General features: G+C 44.6%; 1 long non-coding RNA gene across 1 annotated transcript in view; it reads right to left on the bottom strand.

Moving 5' to 3' along the window:
- LOC143959447 (uncharacterized) overlaps window positions 1-14,518 on the bottom strand; it is a 43,201-nt gene extending 28,683 nt beyond the window's left edge. The window contains exons 1-2 of the long non-coding RNA XR_013270233.1: window positions 14,257-14,518; window positions 5,491-5,599 (exon numbers count right to left, since the gene is read on the bottom strand). This is a non-coding gene — a long non-coding RNA (uncharacterized LOC143959447). The remainder of the gene's footprint in view (window positions 1-5,490; window positions 5,600-14,256) is intronic.
- Window positions 14,519-17,856: the final 3,338 nt, after the last annotated feature.

Below are 17,856 nucleotides of genomic sequence, written 5' to 3'. Positions count from 1 at the left end.
GTATTTTCTGCTAGAAAATCACTCAGAAGCCCCAAAAATTATATATATATTTTTAGCAGAGACCCTAGGGAATAAAATAGCGGTTGTTGCAATATTTAATGTGACGCGGTATTTGCGCAGAGGTCTTTCAAACGCAAGTTAGCCCTTTTTTTTTCGGTCGACCTCTAGAGAGCACTGACATTAGCAGCGTGACATACAGCAATGACACCTGCACCGTGATAGAGTGATCTGACACCAGCACCGTGATAGAGAGCACTGACATCAGCAGCGTGACATAAAGCACTGACACCAGCACCGTGATATAAAGCACTGACTCCAGCACCGTGATATACAGCACTGACACCTGCACCGTAAGCAGCCCCAGGAGGAAGTCAGCATAGCACAGGGATGGTGGGAGCCCCTCATAATAAGCAGCCCCAGGAGGAAGTCAGCATATCACAGGGATGGTGAACTTTGCAAACCTACAGGTCATATTTGCAGCCACAAAATAATTACTAGCTGTGCACACATAGTCCCACCACATGGCCAATGACATAACACATGTATGAGGTGAATCTGGGATCGACAACTACAAGCATTCTTTTTTTATATGTGAAGTTCTGAAAATTCAGGAATCTTGAGGCAATGGAGGCGAGGGAAGGTCAGGGTAGGCAAAGAAGAGGGTGCAGGAGATGATCACCAGCACCAGCACCGTGATATAGAGCACTGACACCTGCACCGTGATAGAGTGATCTGACACCAGCACCGTGACATAACACATGTATGAGGTGAATCTGGGATCGACAACTACAAGTATTCTTTTTTTTATATGTGAAATTATGAAAATTCAAGAATCTTGAGATAATGGATGCGAGGGAAGGTCAGGGTAGGCAAAGAAGAGGGTGCAGGAGATGATCACCAGCACTGTGATATAGAGCACTGACATCTGCACCATGATAGAGTGATCTGACACCAGCACCATGACATAACACATTTATGAGGTGAATCTGGGATCGACAACTACAAGCATTCTTTTTTATATGTGAAATTCAGAAAATTCAGGAATCTTGAGACAATGGAGGCGAGGGAAGGTCAGGGTAGGCAAACAAGAGGGTGCAGAAGATGATCACCAGCACCGTGATATAGAGCACTGACACCTGCACCGTGATAGAGTGATCTGACACCAGCACCGTGACATAACACATGTATGAGGTGAATTTGGGATCGACAACTACAAGCATTCTTTTTTTATATGTAAAATTTTGAAAATTCAGGAATCTTGAGATAATGGAGGCGATGGAACGTCAGGGTAGGCAAAGAAGAGGGTGCAGGAGATGATCACCAGCACCAGCACTGTGATATAGAGCACTGACACCTGCACTGTGATAGAGTGATCTGACACCAGCACCGTGACATAACACATGTATGAGGTGAATCTGGGATCGACAACTACAAGCATTCTTTTTTTATATGTGAAATTCTGAAAATTCAGGAATCTTGAGATAATGGAGGCGAGGGAAGGTCAGGGTAGGCAAAGGTATCAGGAGCGAGTCATCGACCATGTACGGTCACATCTGGTGCTCCCAGGAAACCGGCACATGGCTCCGCAGTGTGGGCTTTTTTTAACGTGTCCGCTGCTGACAATAGCGTTGCCATCTGCAATCTTTGCAGTCAACGCATTAGTCGCGGTAAGCCCAACACTCACCTAGGGATGACCGCCTTAAGAAGGCACATGAGCAGCCATCACCGAGCCCAGTGGGAGCAACAGAACACACAAAGCCACACTCCAGGCTCTCACCGTCCAGCCTCGTCTTCTAGTTCTCCTTCTCCTCTCTCTTCACAATTGTCCTCCACTCCACCTTCCATCACGCCAAGCTCACGTTTTTCTGCAAAAAGGCAGGCTTCCGTGGGCCTAATGTTCGAGCGTAAAAAAATAATGAAGCCGGATAACCCTCTTGCCCAACGGTTGACGGCTGGCTTGTCAGAACTCATAGCCCGCCAACTACTGCCATATAAACTGGTGGACTCGGAGGCCTTTTGCAAATTTGTGGCCATTGGAACACCACAATGGAAGGTCCCAGGAAAGAAGTATTTCTCACAGAAGGGCATCCCAGAGCTATATGGCCATGTTCAGCGGCAAGTGAATGTATCTCTGGCACACAGTGTCGGTGCCAAGATACATCTGACCACAGACACATGGTCTAGCAAACACGGGCAGGGAAGGTATATCACTTTTACTGCCCACTGGGTAAACCTGACGGCCGTCAAGCATGTAACCAGTGGCACCTGTGTAGATTTGGTTTTACCGCCACGGATTGCACGCAGGCCTGGCCCTTCTTCTCCTCCTCCTCCTCCTACTCCATCTTCCTCCCTCTCCTCCTCGGCTGACTCCTCCTTTTCCGCTGCTAGCGGCTCTTCCGCTGTGCCGCCCAAGCTCCCCAGAACCTATTCGACATGCCAGGTGAGACGTTGCCATGCCTGTTGTGCCTGGAAGCCAAGAGCCACACTGGTCCGGCACTCCTTTCAGCTTTGCGTTCACAGGCAGATCAGTGGCTAACACCGCTCAATTTGACAGTTGGTAAAGTGGTGTGCGACAACGGTGCCAATCTGCTTAGCACATTGAAACAGGGCAAAATCACATACGTGTCATGCATGGCACACGTCTTAAACTTGGTTGTTCAGTGATTCCTCGTCAAATACCCTGGGGTCCAGGACATCTTGCGGCAGGCAAGGAAAATCTCGGCCCATTTCAGAAGATCTTACACGGAACTGAGATGGAACTCAACCTTCTATATGCTTGTTAGGCTGCTCCAGCAGAAACGTGCAGTTAACGTCTACCTGTATTAACTTTGTGGCATAACAGGTTCTGGGGAGCTGGGGGTTTTTTCACCGCGCCAGTGGCTGCTATAGCGCAACGCATGCAGACTTCTGCGCCCATTTGAGGAGATCACCAAACTGGTCAGTCGCAGCCATGGCGCCATCAGTGACATGGTACCTTATGCCTTCTTTATGGAGCGTGCATTGCGTCGTGTCATTGATCAAGCTGTGGAGGAGCAGGAGCGGAAAGATGAGGAAGTCGCAATGCTGGATGAATTCCCAGGGGGGGCTACTCTATCGGAGACAAGTGAACAACAGGAGTCTGAAGAGGAGTCAGAGGAGGATGGTTCCCGGGGCGGATGAGGAGGAGCAAGAAGAGCATGCTTTAAACCTTTCTGGGATTCCTGTTGTTGTGCGTGGATGGGGAGAGGAGAATGAAGAGGGCGACATTATCCTGGATGATGAGCAGGAGCCACGCCACCACACCGCTTCCAGTTTAGTGCAAATGGGGGCCTTCATGCTCCAGTGTTTTAATAGGGACCCCCGTATAAAAAGCATAAGGGTCAAGGACCAGTACTGGGTGGCAACGTACTTAGACCCCCGGTACAAACACATAATGGCGGAAATGTTACCGCCGTCACAGAGGGCTGGCAGAGTGGAGCATTTCCAGGCCTTGCTTCGAGAAATGCTGCATTCTGCTTTTGCGTGCGCTGGCAGAGGAGCAATTCCCACTCCCAGAGAAGGAGTTGCAGGTACCAATCCAACAGCGCCTGCAAGAAGAGGCCGGTTTGAAGAAGTGTTGGTGACTTCGGACATGAGGTCATTCTTTCAGCCGACCCAATCGACAGGTGTCATCCGGATCCAGCATCAGGGAACGCCTAGACCGTCAGGTGTCCGACTACATTGGGTTAACGGCCGATGTGGACACTGAGGAGTGATGAACCCCTGGACTACTGGGTGGGCAGGCTTGACCTCTGGCCAGAGCTTGCCCAATTTGCAGTCAAACTGTTGGCTTGCCCCTCGTCCAGTGTCCTGTCCGAAAGGACGTTCAGCGCAGCAGGGGGGATCGTGACCGATAAGCGTACTCGCCTAGCTCACGACAGTGTTAACTACCTCACATTTCTAAAAATGAATGAGGCATGGATCTCGGAGGAATTCAACACATGTGACCAGTAGACCATGTATATGTCGATAAACAATTTTTTTAATCTAGCACACAGACCTTTTTTCTTCATTTGGCTCACTTCCTTGTCCAAAAAAAGCACACCGTACTATATGCCTGTACCCTCCTCTTTGAAGAGGTTGAGCGGTGTCATATTTCTACTGGGGCTGCTTATTATGAGAGGCTCCCACTATCCCTGTGCTGTGCTGACTTCCTCCTGGGGCTGTACCTCTGCTGTGCATATTATGAGGGGCTCCCACCATTCCTGTGCTATGCTTATTATGAGGGGCTCCCACCATCCCTGTGCTATGCTGACATCCTCCTGGGGCTGCTTATTATGAGGGGCTCCCACCATCCCTGTGCTATGCTGACATCCTCCTGGGGCTGCTTATTATGAGGGGCTCCCACCATCCCTGTGCTTTGCTGACTTCCTCCTAGGGCTGTACCTCTGCTGTGCATATTAAGAGGGCTCCCACCATCCCTGTGCTATGCTCATTATGAGGGGCTCCCACCATCCCTGTGCTATGCTCATTATGAGGGGCTCCCACCATCCCTGTGCTATGCTGACTTCCTCCTGGGGCTGCTTACGGTGCAGGTGTCAGTGCTGTATATCACGGTGCTGATGTCAGTACGCTCTATCACGGTGCTGCTGTCAGTGCTGTATATCACGGTGCTGGTGTTAGTGCTTTATGTCACGCTGCTGATGTCAGTGCTCTCTATCACGGTGCTGTTGTCAGATGACTCTATCACGGTGCAGGTGTCATTGCTGTATGTCACGCTGCTGATGTCAGTGCTCTCTATCACGGTGCTGCTGTCAGATGACTCTATCACGGTGCAGGTTTCATTGCTGTATGTCACGCTGCTGGTGATCATCTCCTGCACCCTCTTCTTTGCCTAACCTGACCTTCCCTCTCCTCCATTGCCTTCATGCGCTCCACAGTCCTGAATTGTCACAACAATTTCCCATATAAAAAAAAGAATGCTTGTAGTTGTCGATCCCAGATTCACCTCATACATGTGTTATGTCATTGGTCATGTGGTGGGACTATGTTTGCACAGCTATTAATTATTTTGTGGCTGCAAATTTGACATGTAGGTTTGCAAAGTTCGCCTCCCATTGAAGTCAATGGGGCCCGCCGTGAACGTTCCAGTTCGCGAACTATCGGCCGCGTTCGTGGTCCGCGTTCGCGAAACGTCCCGTCGGAAGTTCGTCCATCACTATTCACCAATAGGTGGGGACTCTCATTCTGCCAGTTCATTTTTAGGATTCATACTTATTGACTACCATGAGGCTCCATAGATTTATTGTCATAGTGCATACACTAGCATTGCCCTACAGGGGACATGAATTTATGTAAGGGCCTACCCTTAAACATTGACTGGAATATGCATGGCACCTAGACATTTACACTTTTAGTCTTTCCTTTGGTGCACATATTCTACAACCTTTCCTCCGTTGAATAGTCCTTTCCTCGCAGAATGTAGACACTGCATGCAAAACATAAAATATTTCCGTTCTGTTCTGTACTTACACATATTCAGCTGCCTCACAAAACTTGCCATGTTATTGTGCTTGAAGTACTTGGGTAGAACTTCCTTTGCAAACCTGCCTTGGTCAAAAACATGAAAACTGGTGCCATTCTGCAAGAGAGAATTTGGAATATATTTAATGGTGCCGGGAACAAAATAATCTGAAACTGAAAAGAATAAAAGAGTAGTATTCCCTACTAGAAAGGAGGTAGGCCGGCAATACAATAGAACATTTGAACCCAGGGGCAAGGGCATTGCACAGCAAACTGTGAACATATTTATTGATGAATAAGTATTAATTCCACGCTAAGGGTCTATAATCTGAAATCTGGCTGCTGCCTTACCTCAACTTCCCCACCTGTAGGTGGAGTCTATAAAGGTAAGTCTAAAAGAGAGGTATGTGTGGTGCTGCCCAATACTAGTGTCTATTTTATTAAATAAATAAATTCATGTGCATGGTGCCTTTAACTTAGTGCTAATAAAACTATGTGTTCTAACTGATTTGTGTCACTTATTTATACCATGTTACCCTTTTAGTAGCTAAATAAATAAATAGCTAAATTGAGTGAACAAATTTATGCCTGCTGTCCCTTTAAATGCTGCACTGAATGAAAAGTGTGTGTTGTTGTTCAAACTACATTTTCCCAGTTGTAACACATTTAATAAATACAATTAATACTGGTAAATGTTCAATATGAAAGTACTCTCATGCCCATTAAACAAAAACTTATGTACAACAAAACAATTTAAAGGTCCATAAAGAAATGTAAAAATCATTAGTCCATATAAACTCTTCCAATCCAAAATGGATGGTGCTTAAGCATTCATGCATGTACAAGCGGCTGGTGAATAGGTGAAATCACTCGTGCTCCCCCCTCCAGGTCTGTGCTCACCACCAGATGGTTAAGCCCCAACAGGGGTCAAAGGAACCAAACATACTGTAGATGCTCCAAATCCCTTTGGATGGTATCTGATATCTCATCCTCCTCTTCACAGTATATAGTCAGTGGATGTGCTCATATGGATGGGTGAACAGAAAACGCATCTCGTAGCGTAATTCAGTTTTTACATTTATTCTTATAAAAGACAAAAACTCACTTATATGAAAGAGGGAAGATAAAATGCATGCAATATACAATGTGGCCAGGATGCCCTGAGGAAACTGAAAGTGCCGCGATGACGCTCCAAGCCCTGCCCTACACGTTTAATCAGAGTGACGCTATAAGGAGTTTGTGAGATAGATTAAAGTAATAAATGGGTTTACACTAGAGTTCTCTATTTTATATTTATATATATATATATATATTAAGATGCTGTGCTCTCAAGCAGCACTTGATCTCCTGGAAGCGGGATCTCCTCCTCTGTACGTCGCTGGAAAAATCCTGGAACACTGCCACCTGGTTGTTTTCCACTTGAATATTTCTCCTTTCTCTGGTTAATCGCAGGATTTTGTCCCGGTCTCGGAAGTTCAAAAACGTAGCTATAAACGTGCGGGGGAGGAGCTCCGGGCGGTAGGGGTCTCATCGGAATGCGATGGACACGTTCCACCGCAAACATAATGGAGAATACCTTCCTGCCATAGGTCTTAATCAGGAGGGATTCCAGGTATTCTGCTGGGTCTGTACCCTCCACTCTCTCCGGGAGACCAATGAATCTGAGGTTGCACCTCCTCAAGCGGTTCTCCATATCATCTTGGTGGGAGTGCAGTTGTTGAATTTGCCGCTGCATATCCTCCGTGGCGTGTCTCAACGGGTGGATGAGGTCCTCCGCCGTCCCTATTCTCGTTTCTGTTTCTGTGACTCTGTCCTTTAGTTTGGAGAGGTCTTGTCGGAGCAGGAAGATGTCAGTCTTTATATCATTAATTTTGGCCGTCAGCGTACCCTGCAACGCCGCTATGGCGTCTAACACCTTGGCTGTATCAGGTGCATGTTGTCTCTCACCCGCGCAAGTGCCCGCGCCATCTTCGGCCTGTTGCTCCGGTTCCAGCCGGCGGAACTGAGCCAGTTTGTCCGTGGTCCGAGTGTTTCGTTTCGGCGGAGACATGTTCCCCGTTTGGTCCACTCGGGTATGAGGCAGTATGTGGTGTCTTACAAAGACCAATTAACGTGCAGGATAGCGATCAGGAGAATCGGCGCTGGGAGCTCACTCTACCCATGTCTTACTCCATTGCTGGTCAGGCCACGCCCCCCCGCCAAGCATAGGTTTATATGAGCATCATCCGTAAATGTGTGTGATGCATAATGATGAAGACTGTGAAATGATGGTGTGGAACCGGAGAAAAAAAAAGCAAGAAAACAAACTGAATCATGAGAAAAGATCATGTTATGAAAAAGTGAAAATAAAAATGGAGCGAAGAAAGTAAAATGGGCAATAAAAATAAATGTCAAAAGGGAAAACGTGATGTGAAATAAAGTGTTTTATATATGAAAATATTTGTAAAAAATATAAGTAATAAGTATGTGTTGTGTAAAAACAAAAACAACAACTCTGTTGTCCTCATCAGAAACATCATGTAGGACATGTCCTACATGTAGGATATGGACAGCATATAGGGGAAAAAGTCCCTAATATTTCTATATACTCCATGACGTAAAAAAAAGGGAGGTAAAAGAATGGGGAAAGAAATGGAGGGGAAAGGGAGAGGATGGGGAAAGTGTGTGTGTGTATGTGGGGGGAGAAAGAAGGGGGGGGGGAGGGAGGGGAAGGAGAGAAAATGGAATATATACGGGGGAGGGGATATCATTCATAATAATGACTGACTTTGTACTCATAATTTAATGCCTTTGGAATACATGTGTCCAATTTGAATATCCAATACACTTCTCTTTTGCAGAGCAGAGGAAACCGGCCCCCCTCAAGCAATGGTGTCCACACATTCTATGATTTGAACTTTGAGGGATCTGGTGTCCAAATCATGTCAGAATCTGAAATGTCTAGCAAGATTGATATTTTTGTTTATAATGAATAATTGTTTGTACAAGAGATAACTGTATGAGGAGTTCCAGTAAAACGTCAACTTGAGCAACGGGTAGCATTAAACTTGAAAAAGCCTGTGGTATGCAGTCAGGTATGCATGGGTTGTTTAGACATGCTAGGAGAGATTAGATTGCCAAATGTTAGAGTCTTCCTAACTACGAACTTGATTTCTTTCGATAGAAAGGTCTTAAATCCAGGATCTTCATGAAGGATGGGTAGGTATTTGGAAATGATATGCTTTGTTATGGTACTGGTTACTGTAACATGTTGAAAAAAAACAAAGTTGCAATACTGTCTGTCATGATTTTGTTCTTCCTCTCTTCTAGCAGGTTCTGTCGAAATAGATTAGTAACAGATTTGTGAGCTTTTTTGATTACGTTTGTTCTAGCCACGTTCGTGGAACATTGCTTCCCTCTCAAAATCCCCAGCTGAAGAACAATTCAGTTTTAAACAGTTTTAAACAAATAAATTGACATTTCGATATAGTATGAATAACATGCCCAGGGTGGCAGCTTTATGCATAAAGTATTAAATTCTTCGATGTTGGCCTTCTATATGCAGTTCCAGTTACTTGATGTTGTTGAGCATTTTTTTTTTAATTCTTTATTTATAATTTCCATTTTCTACACATAAAAACAAGAGCGTATCTGACATTATACATAATAAATTACATCAGTTATATATCAGCAGTCCCCTCCAAACCCCGCCCCTGTCCCACCATCCCCCCCCCCAACCCCCACACGTCTCCTCAGTTCTATAAACTCACCTAGTTGACCCCTCCTCTCACGCTACATACTCTTTCCGGTTCTAATTTTCTCAGGTTATCTCCCACACATAACTCCAAGAATTTTTTAAACAATCCCAGTCTTTCCATTTATCTTTTCTTTCCTCTACCTTTCCCTCCTCCCTCTCTTTGTCTTGTTCCCTCTCTATTTTTTGAATATAATTAACTCCCTTTATCCACTTGCTTATCTTTGGGCTTTCTGGTTTCTGCCAATTTTTTGGGATCAATCCCTTCGCTATATTTAACAAGATTGGCAACAATGAAACTTTATATGGCCCTATCGATCTGTCCGTCCCATGGAACAGACAGACCCATGGGTCATAAAGGATAGATTCCCCTCTCTTTTATCAATGCTAAAATCTTAATCCAATAATCTTTTATGGTGGGACATTCCCACCATATATGTAACATTGTACCTGCCATTTTGCACCCTCTCCAACATTCAGATGATGTTTCAGATTGATATCTACTCAATCTATCCGGAGTAAGGAACCATCTCGCCAGGCATTTATAGTTAATTTCTACCGTCCTCGTATCCGGTGCCATTTCATGTACTAATCTCCATATTTTAACCAATCTATCTCTATCATACCTCGTGCCTATTTCCCTTTCCCATTTCTTGATACTTGGAGGGGCATCCCCCTTCTCCTCCTCCACCACAATTTTATATATTTGAGCAATACTATTTTTTATATTCCCCTTTATTATCATCTTTTCCATTTTTGTATATTCCTTTTCCGATCTAATTGGATCAGGTAATTTTTCCACAAATTTTTCCAGCTGAATGTACCTCCATGTATCAAGTCTCCACCGCTCAGTATCGCCTTGTAATCTTTTAAAAGTATGTATTTTGCCTTTATCTATTATGTCCTTCACTTGGACATCTTTTTTAATCTAATTTCCCCCCAGCTCCCTCATCCCTGGTGTAAAAAAAACATTGTCTTTCAAATAAATTAGTGGGGAGTTGTATTTCCAGTTTTTTTGTGCATGTATCCTATCCCATATTTTCAGTGTATTATGAGTGATTTCATGAGTGTTCTGTCCTAATTCCCTAGAATGTGGTGGATTCCATACTATGTGACCCAAATGTGTACTACTCATGTTGAATTCTATATCCCTCCATCTTTTGTTGCTATTCTCCATTGTCTATTCAACCAACCGTGATATTACCACCGCGTAGTAATATTTTTTAAAGTCTGGAACAGCCAGACCTCCCTTTTTCTTACTTTGACACAAAACGGCACCCGTGATACGGGTTTTTCTTTTTTTTTGTTATACCATATATAACGCGAGATGATACCTTTTTAATGTTGTAAAAAAACGATTGCAAGCTCCTTATTGGGAGCATTTGATATTTATAAAGGATTTTGGGGTTATCATCATTTTTATCGCATTTATGCGACCGAACCACGAGAGGGGGGCGGACGACATTTTATTTACTTCTCTCCTTGTCTTGTCCAACAGCGGGATATAATTTATTAGATATATTTTCCTCAGAGTATCAGTTAATATAATCCCCAAATACTTTATGTCCTGTTTCCAAATAAAATGGAACTCTTTTGCTAATCTCTTTTCTTCTATATGGTTTATATTAATATTTAGTATTTCTGACTTCGTGGGATCGATTTTGAGATTGGAAAGTTCTCCGTAATTTTCTAAGACTCCCAGCAAATTAGGCAGCGATGTCCTAGGATGTGAGATAAAGAGAAGTACATCATCAGCGAAAGCTGCTAGTTTATGCTCCTCTCGGCCCATCTTATCCCCCTTATATCCACACTATTCCTTATATAAGACAATAAAGGTTCCAATGTCAGTATGAACAACAAGGGGGACAAGGGGCAACCCTGCCTTGTTCGATTAGTGATTCTTCTCTTTTACTGACCAACTCGTGGAAGACTGCCTGTGAAAACCCCCCCTATTTTTATGTTGTAATTCTAAACCATGAATTTCTTCCGTAAGTTTTTCAATATACGTTTCTCTTACCCTTTTTTTTTTCTGGCACCTATGGAGATAAGGATCCCTCTTATATACGCCTTAAGTGTTTCCCAGAGAATATTGGGCGCTACTTTACCCATATCATTAGTTGAAAAATAAAACTCAATTTCGGTCTCTTTATCCAATAATAGACTTTCATTAAGCCGCCATGTATATGGTATCCTTTGGATCCCCGGGGTCCCCATCTCCATAGTGACCGGGGCATGGTCAGATATTGATATTATTTCAATCTTAACCTCCTCCAATACTTTGTGTTCAACAAACAAGTAATCCAACCTTGAATAGGTCCCGTGCACAGGGGAGAAAAAAGTATAGTCCCTAACACCATCATGTTTTTTCCTCCAGACGTCCATTAGTTGGACTTGATGTAATTTTGCTTTTATCTTTTTAATTTGTGCCTTACTCCTCCCCTGTGCATGCAACGTACTATCCAGCAAAAGGTCCAAACCAGAGTTTAGGTCTCCCGCCAGGACCACCGTTCCCGTCCGGAATCCCTCCAATATGGTCAATATTCTATTAAAAAATGTACAGGGTTCTTGTTTGGGCAGTATACATTGACCAGGGTATATATCCCTTCTCCCATTTTACCTTTAATGAACATATAGTGCCCCTTCGGGTCTATCCTTCTATCTAGTATCTTAAATTTAACGCTTTCCGAAAATCCAATTTCCACCCCATTTGCCCCCCTTATTGGTGAGTCCCCATAGAACCAGGTAGGATAGTCCCTTGAATGCATTTTAATATTTGTCTGCTGGGTTAGGTGAGTCTCTGGAATAAAAATTACATCTACAGCTCGCTGTTTAATTTGGGGATTTTAAATCTCTTCCCATACAAACTCAATCCCTGCACATTATATGTCATGTATTTTAGCTCCATCATCTACCGGGTTCTATGTTGGGTCCGGTTACTCTAGGGATTCCCATTCATTCTTGTCCTTCTACATATTTATCTGAGATACGTGCATGCCCCCCCCCCCCCCCCCCGACCTTCCCACGACCATTCCGGTCATATATCTCACGTTGGGTATCTAAACTCATACCCACGGAGACACCTATTCCTGAGGGTGAGACTCAGGCCCTGCCAACTTAACTTTCACCCCCCCCCCCCAGAACCTCCCCCTATTTACCAGGAGAGATCCGTAGGAGCCCCACTGTCTTTTCGGAGCTCTTCAACCATTTCCCCCTGCTCTCTCGACAAGCTTGTACACAAATAACCCGTGTCTCCCCCTCCCCCCGTCCCCTTAAAAAGGGACAACAAAGACACACCTCTCTTACCCGACTCGTGGGGCACACCTAAAAGAATTTTGTATTTAACTTTCCTGTCAGGTCTTCTCCTTGCTGCTCTGGCAATGATCTGATGTGCAGGTTTTGGCGCCTGCTTTGGTTTTCCTGCCCCTCCAATTTGTATAGAATGTCTTTTTGTTTTCTTTGCATATCCTCCACTTTATTTCTCAGTCCCCTTAATTCCTGTGCTTGTGTTTCTGTTTTTTCCTCTATTTCTTCCACCCTCCTTAAAAGATGGGACATATCCATTCGAACATTATTAATTTCCACCTTAATAGAGAATTCTAAATTGCTGAACATTTTCAGCATTTCTGATTTTGTCGGCAGTTGTGCCATTTCTCCCCTCGCCCCACCTTCCTCCAACTCCGTCCCTAATCCTGCCCCTTCCATAACCGTTTCTTCCCAGGTTCGGTTTTCCTGTTCTATCCTTTGTTTCTCAAGCTTCTTTTTTTTTTTTTTTTTCTGTCCTCGGACTCATTAAGTTACCCTCCTTTAAAGAAGAAGTAAACCCTGATGAGTTTACTTCCTCTTTCATTCCCTGCAAAGGTAAAGCATAATGGACTACTATGCATCGCATAGTAGTCCATTATGTGTCACTTACCTGACACAGGAGCCAGCGAAGTCACCGCTGTCCCCTGTAGTCCGCCGCATCCATCTTCTCGGTGGATCTCGCTGCTCCGCCAGCTGTCATCAGGCAAAGCCGCGATGACGTCACTCCAGCGCATGCGCACAGGACCCGCCACTCGCGGCATATGGCCGTTGACCGCGGCGCGCTGAGTGCGCCTGCGCGCCGCTGTCTACGGCGCATGCGCCGTAGACAGCGGTACCTGTCTTTCGGCAAATATCTCCTAAACCGTGTAGGTTTAGGAGATATTTCTTGGACCTACAGGTAAGCCGTAATCTAGGCTTACCTGTAGGTCAAAGTGTGTTGTAAGGGTTTACAACCACTTTAAATATTTCTGAATTGAACTGGCATTTAAACTTTCTCGTGCGTTTTTAGAGTCCACCCCCCTCTGCGTGTGGCCTTTCATGTTGTTTGGTTACCAGTTCCAGATGCTGATGCTATCAATACTTCCCCCTCCCCCCCTTCTGGGGGTGGGTCGCCTGTTAGCTCTTACAAGGCCCCCTATTTATATAGGGGCCATACAATATATGGTTCACAATATAATTAGCTCACAGTTCAAATTCCAGATGACCCCCTGAGGTCTAAGAACGCTGATCTTCGTCATCACCATATATACCATATGTTAACGCCTCCAGTAACTTCCGGCCAAGCAACCTTCTTAATAGGAATAATGCGCAGTTTATCCATACAAAATCAACACCGCACAAATTACCCCCTGCTGCATTAGCTGGTATTCCTCTAGAGGTGCGTTGAATCCAGTCCAACTGATTTTTCTCATTCCCCGCAGGGTTAAGCCCAGATAGTCTCTCCGACCTGTATTAAATCAACTTTTCCACTTAATTCACATCGCCTCAGGGCAGATACGATATTACATCAGAGGTAATCGATCGACACAACCACACTCTATGGGGTGGATGGGATGGAGCAGGAAAGGATTAGGGAGGTATAGGGGATCAATACTGAGTGATACTATCAGTCTCTGAGAAGCAGCAGGATGTCACTTTTATCATTTATGCCCCCCCCACATACCATCCCAGGAGGGGAGGGTCAGCCAAGCACAACAGACAGTCAATATTCTACTGCCCTGAACTCCAGGGTCTCTTACCCAACCGGGACGGATAGATGGAGGAGGGTCTTATCACAGCAGGGTGATTCAGTGGAAGAACTGCCTAGGTAGAGCCGCCCCACATCTTGAGCTTTCCAGACATTCCAATTTCCTGTTCACCTCCACGCCACACATGCGGGATGCCAAGCAATTGAAGGGACCAGCGGGGTCAGCGTGTTTCTCAAGCGCTGCTTTCCTGGGCTCTCACCCCGTACAGCCTCCACTCACAGGTGCTGCTCATCTCCGCCCATCTCAGCTCCCTCATGCGATCGCACTCTCTGTCGGCATCACCTGGCCCCTCCCTTCTGTCTCCATCGTGTCACGTCCTCACGCCGCGCTGCATCATCAACTGTTGTTGAGCAATTAAGGTGATATCCAAGTAATTGCTTTTATTGTGGTGCTCTTCAACAGTAAGTTCCAAATTGGATGAGTTTGTGTTCAGACACACAAGGAAATGTTCCGACACCAAAGTTTTATCTACTATGAAGCTAAGATCATCAATATATTGAAAATACACCTTAATAAGATGTCTGTATACCTGTTTTAAATATACCATTAATGTGACACCATCCTTTTCTATCTCTATTGTGCTTCTTATACAACCTTTTTTAAATATAACACTGATAACAGTGCAGCCACCCCTTTAAGTTAATACCACTATAACAGGGATATGCAATTAGCGGACCTCCAGCTGTTGCAGAACTACAACTCCCATGAGGCATTGCAAGACTCTGACAGCCACAAGCATGACACCCAGAGGCAGAGGCATGATGGGACTTGTAGTTTTGCAACAGGTGGAGGTCCGCTAATTGCATATCCCCGCACTATAATATCAAAATATGTAAACAAAGGTCTGCTGCTACTATATAGTGCAACAATTAAATACAATAAATAAAAGTCCATAAGCAATTGTGCACATATAAAGTCCTAAAAAAAAAAAACGTTGTCCCGTGTTGTTTCCAACTTTTCTTCCTCCATCCTCACAATAATTTTTTAATGAACTGTTGAACTTCAGACATGTAGTTTCCACTCTCAAACATAGAACTCCAGAGTTTGTTCAAGCTCTTCTGTGGGCACTATACAGTTGTGTTCAAACGTTTTCATGTTCCATGTTCTTTAAAAATAAAACATGAATGAACAGGCAAAACAAATTTCTGTACTTTCTTATGGGATTCCTATTCTGTTACTGTAAGTCATAGCAGAATGGCATAATCATAAAACAAATTATGGCAACAAGTAAACAAATAAAATGACCCGTTTAACCACTTGCCACTTAAACACCCCTCCTGCCCAGACCAATTTTCAGCTTTCGGTGCTCTCACACTTTGAATGACAATTACTCAGTCATGCAACACTGTACCCAAATGAATTTTTTGTCCTTTTTTCCCCCACAAATAGAGTTTTTTTTTTTGGTGGTATTTGATCACCTCTGGGTTTTTTTATTTTTTGCGCTATAAATGAAAAAAAGAACGAAAAGTTTGAAAAAAAAAAAAAAATTTCTTTGTTTCTGTGATAAAATTATGTGAATTATTAATTTTTCTTCATAAATTTTGGCCACAATTTATACTGCTACATATCTTTGGTAAAAATAACCCAAATTAGTAGATATTTGGCCTTTGTGAAACTTAGAGAGTCTACAAGCTGTGGTGCGAATCGCACAAAATTGATCACATCTGATGTACTGGTGGCCTATCTCGTTTCTTGCGACCCGAATATGCCAGGAAAGTAGAAATACCCTCCAAATGACCCTTTTTTTTTTTTTAAAGCAGACATTCCAAGGTATTTAGTAAGAGGCATGGTGAGCTTTTTGATGTTGTCATTTTTTTCCCACAATTCTTTGCAAAATTAAGATTTTTTTTTTCCACAAAATTGTCATTGTAATAGGTTATTTCTCTCACATGGCATGTGTATACCACCAATGACACCCCAAAATAAATTCTGCTGCTCCTCCTGAGTATTACGATACCACATGTGTGGAACTTTTTCACAGCCTGGCCACTTAGAGAGGCCCAACATGCAGGGAGCGCCATCACATGTTCTAGGAGCATAAATTACACATCTAAATTGTTGACTACCTATTACACTTTTGAAGGCCCTGGAGCACCAGGACAATGACACGTGGCACTGATACATGGCGCTGATGACAGATGCCACTAATACGGGGCACTGATGACACGTGACACTGACAGATGGCACTTATACGTGGCACTGATGACACGTGGCACTGATGACAGATACCACTAATACGTGGCATTGATGACAGATGGCACTAATACGTGGCACCGATGACACGTGACACTGTTGACAGATGGCACTGATAAGTGGCATTGATGACACGTGACACTGACAGGTGGCACTGATGACAAATGGCACTAATATCACGTGGCACTGATGACAGTTGGCACTTATACATGGCATTGATGACAGATGGCACTGGGGACCGAAGGCACTGGGGACAGGTGGCACTAACAGATGGCACTGGGGGCGGATGAAACTTTATTTTACTTTTTTTTTTTTTTAAACTTAGGGCCGCTGCAGCCGTTCGTCTCTCCCTCCTCACACACTGTCTGTGTGAGGAGGGAGAGCGATGCTGAGAGATGATCTCATATGTTTACATATGAGATCATCTCTCATTGGACACACAGATCGCGCTGTAAACGGCCGCTGTGATTGGCCATTTACAGCGATCTGTGACTGGCTGTGTCCGAGGGACACGGCCAGCACAGAACTTCCCCGATGCGCGGTGGTACACAGAGGGGAAGTAAATAGGACGTCCAGGGACGCCCTCCCGGCAGGAAACGTCAGGAGTTAACAGTACCCTTGCAGCTCACTTTTAAGTCTGGGAGACCTGCCTTAAAGGGATTGTAAAGTCAATTTTTTTTATAATAACAAACATGTTATACTTACCTCCACTGTGCAGCTCATTTTGCACAGAGTGGCCCCGAACCTGCTCTTCTGGGGTCCCTCGGCGGCTGTCTCTGCTTCCTCCCGCAGGTGCTTCTCACGTTCATGCGAGCTCCCTCGCATTGGTGAGAAGCACCTGCGGGCGCGCTCCCGTGATACAGCTGGCGGCTATAGCCGCTCGCTGTATCACAAGGCCCCGCCCCCCGGCGTGCTGCGTCATTGGATGTGATTGACAGCAGCGCGAGCCAATGGCTGCGCTGCTTTCAATCCATCCACTCCAGCCAATCAGCGGCCAGGCTGAGCGGCGAAGAGGACGGCGGGAGCGAGCGATGGATTTTCGAGGGGTCAGGTAAGTAAAACGGGGGAACTGGGGGCGCCGGCAGTGTGAGATGTTTTTTCACCTTAATTCATAGAATGCATTAAGGTGAAAAAACATTTACCTTTACAACCCCTTTAATGTTCACATGTCACATTACTGAAGTTCAGGCATTAGTGAGTGCAGTTCCTCTAGGCCCCACTAGGGCGCCAAAGCCCCACCCACTGACATAGCATGTCACTTCTGCAATAAAGAGCTGCCTGCTCAGTTTTTTACAAATTCTATTTAGTTCCACTTTAAAGGAAGTTGAAAAATAACAGCAGGATCTACAGGTAAAGAAACCAAGTTTTAGGGGGGGACTCATAAAAACAAAGACTTAA

The sequence above is a fragment of the Lithobates pipiens genome, unplaced genomic scaffold, assembly GCF_037356315.1.
Source record: "Lithobates pipiens isolate NorthernLeopardFrog02 unplaced genomic scaffold, aLitPip1_a1.2 Scaffold_75, whole genome shotgun sequence".
NCBI classification, from domain to species: Eukaryota; Metazoa; Chordata; class Amphibia; order Anura; family Ranidae; genus Lithobates; species Lithobates pipiens.
The sequence above is the reverse complement of the archived record's forward strand: the minus strand, read 5'-3'. Positions and strand labels throughout refer to the sequence as shown.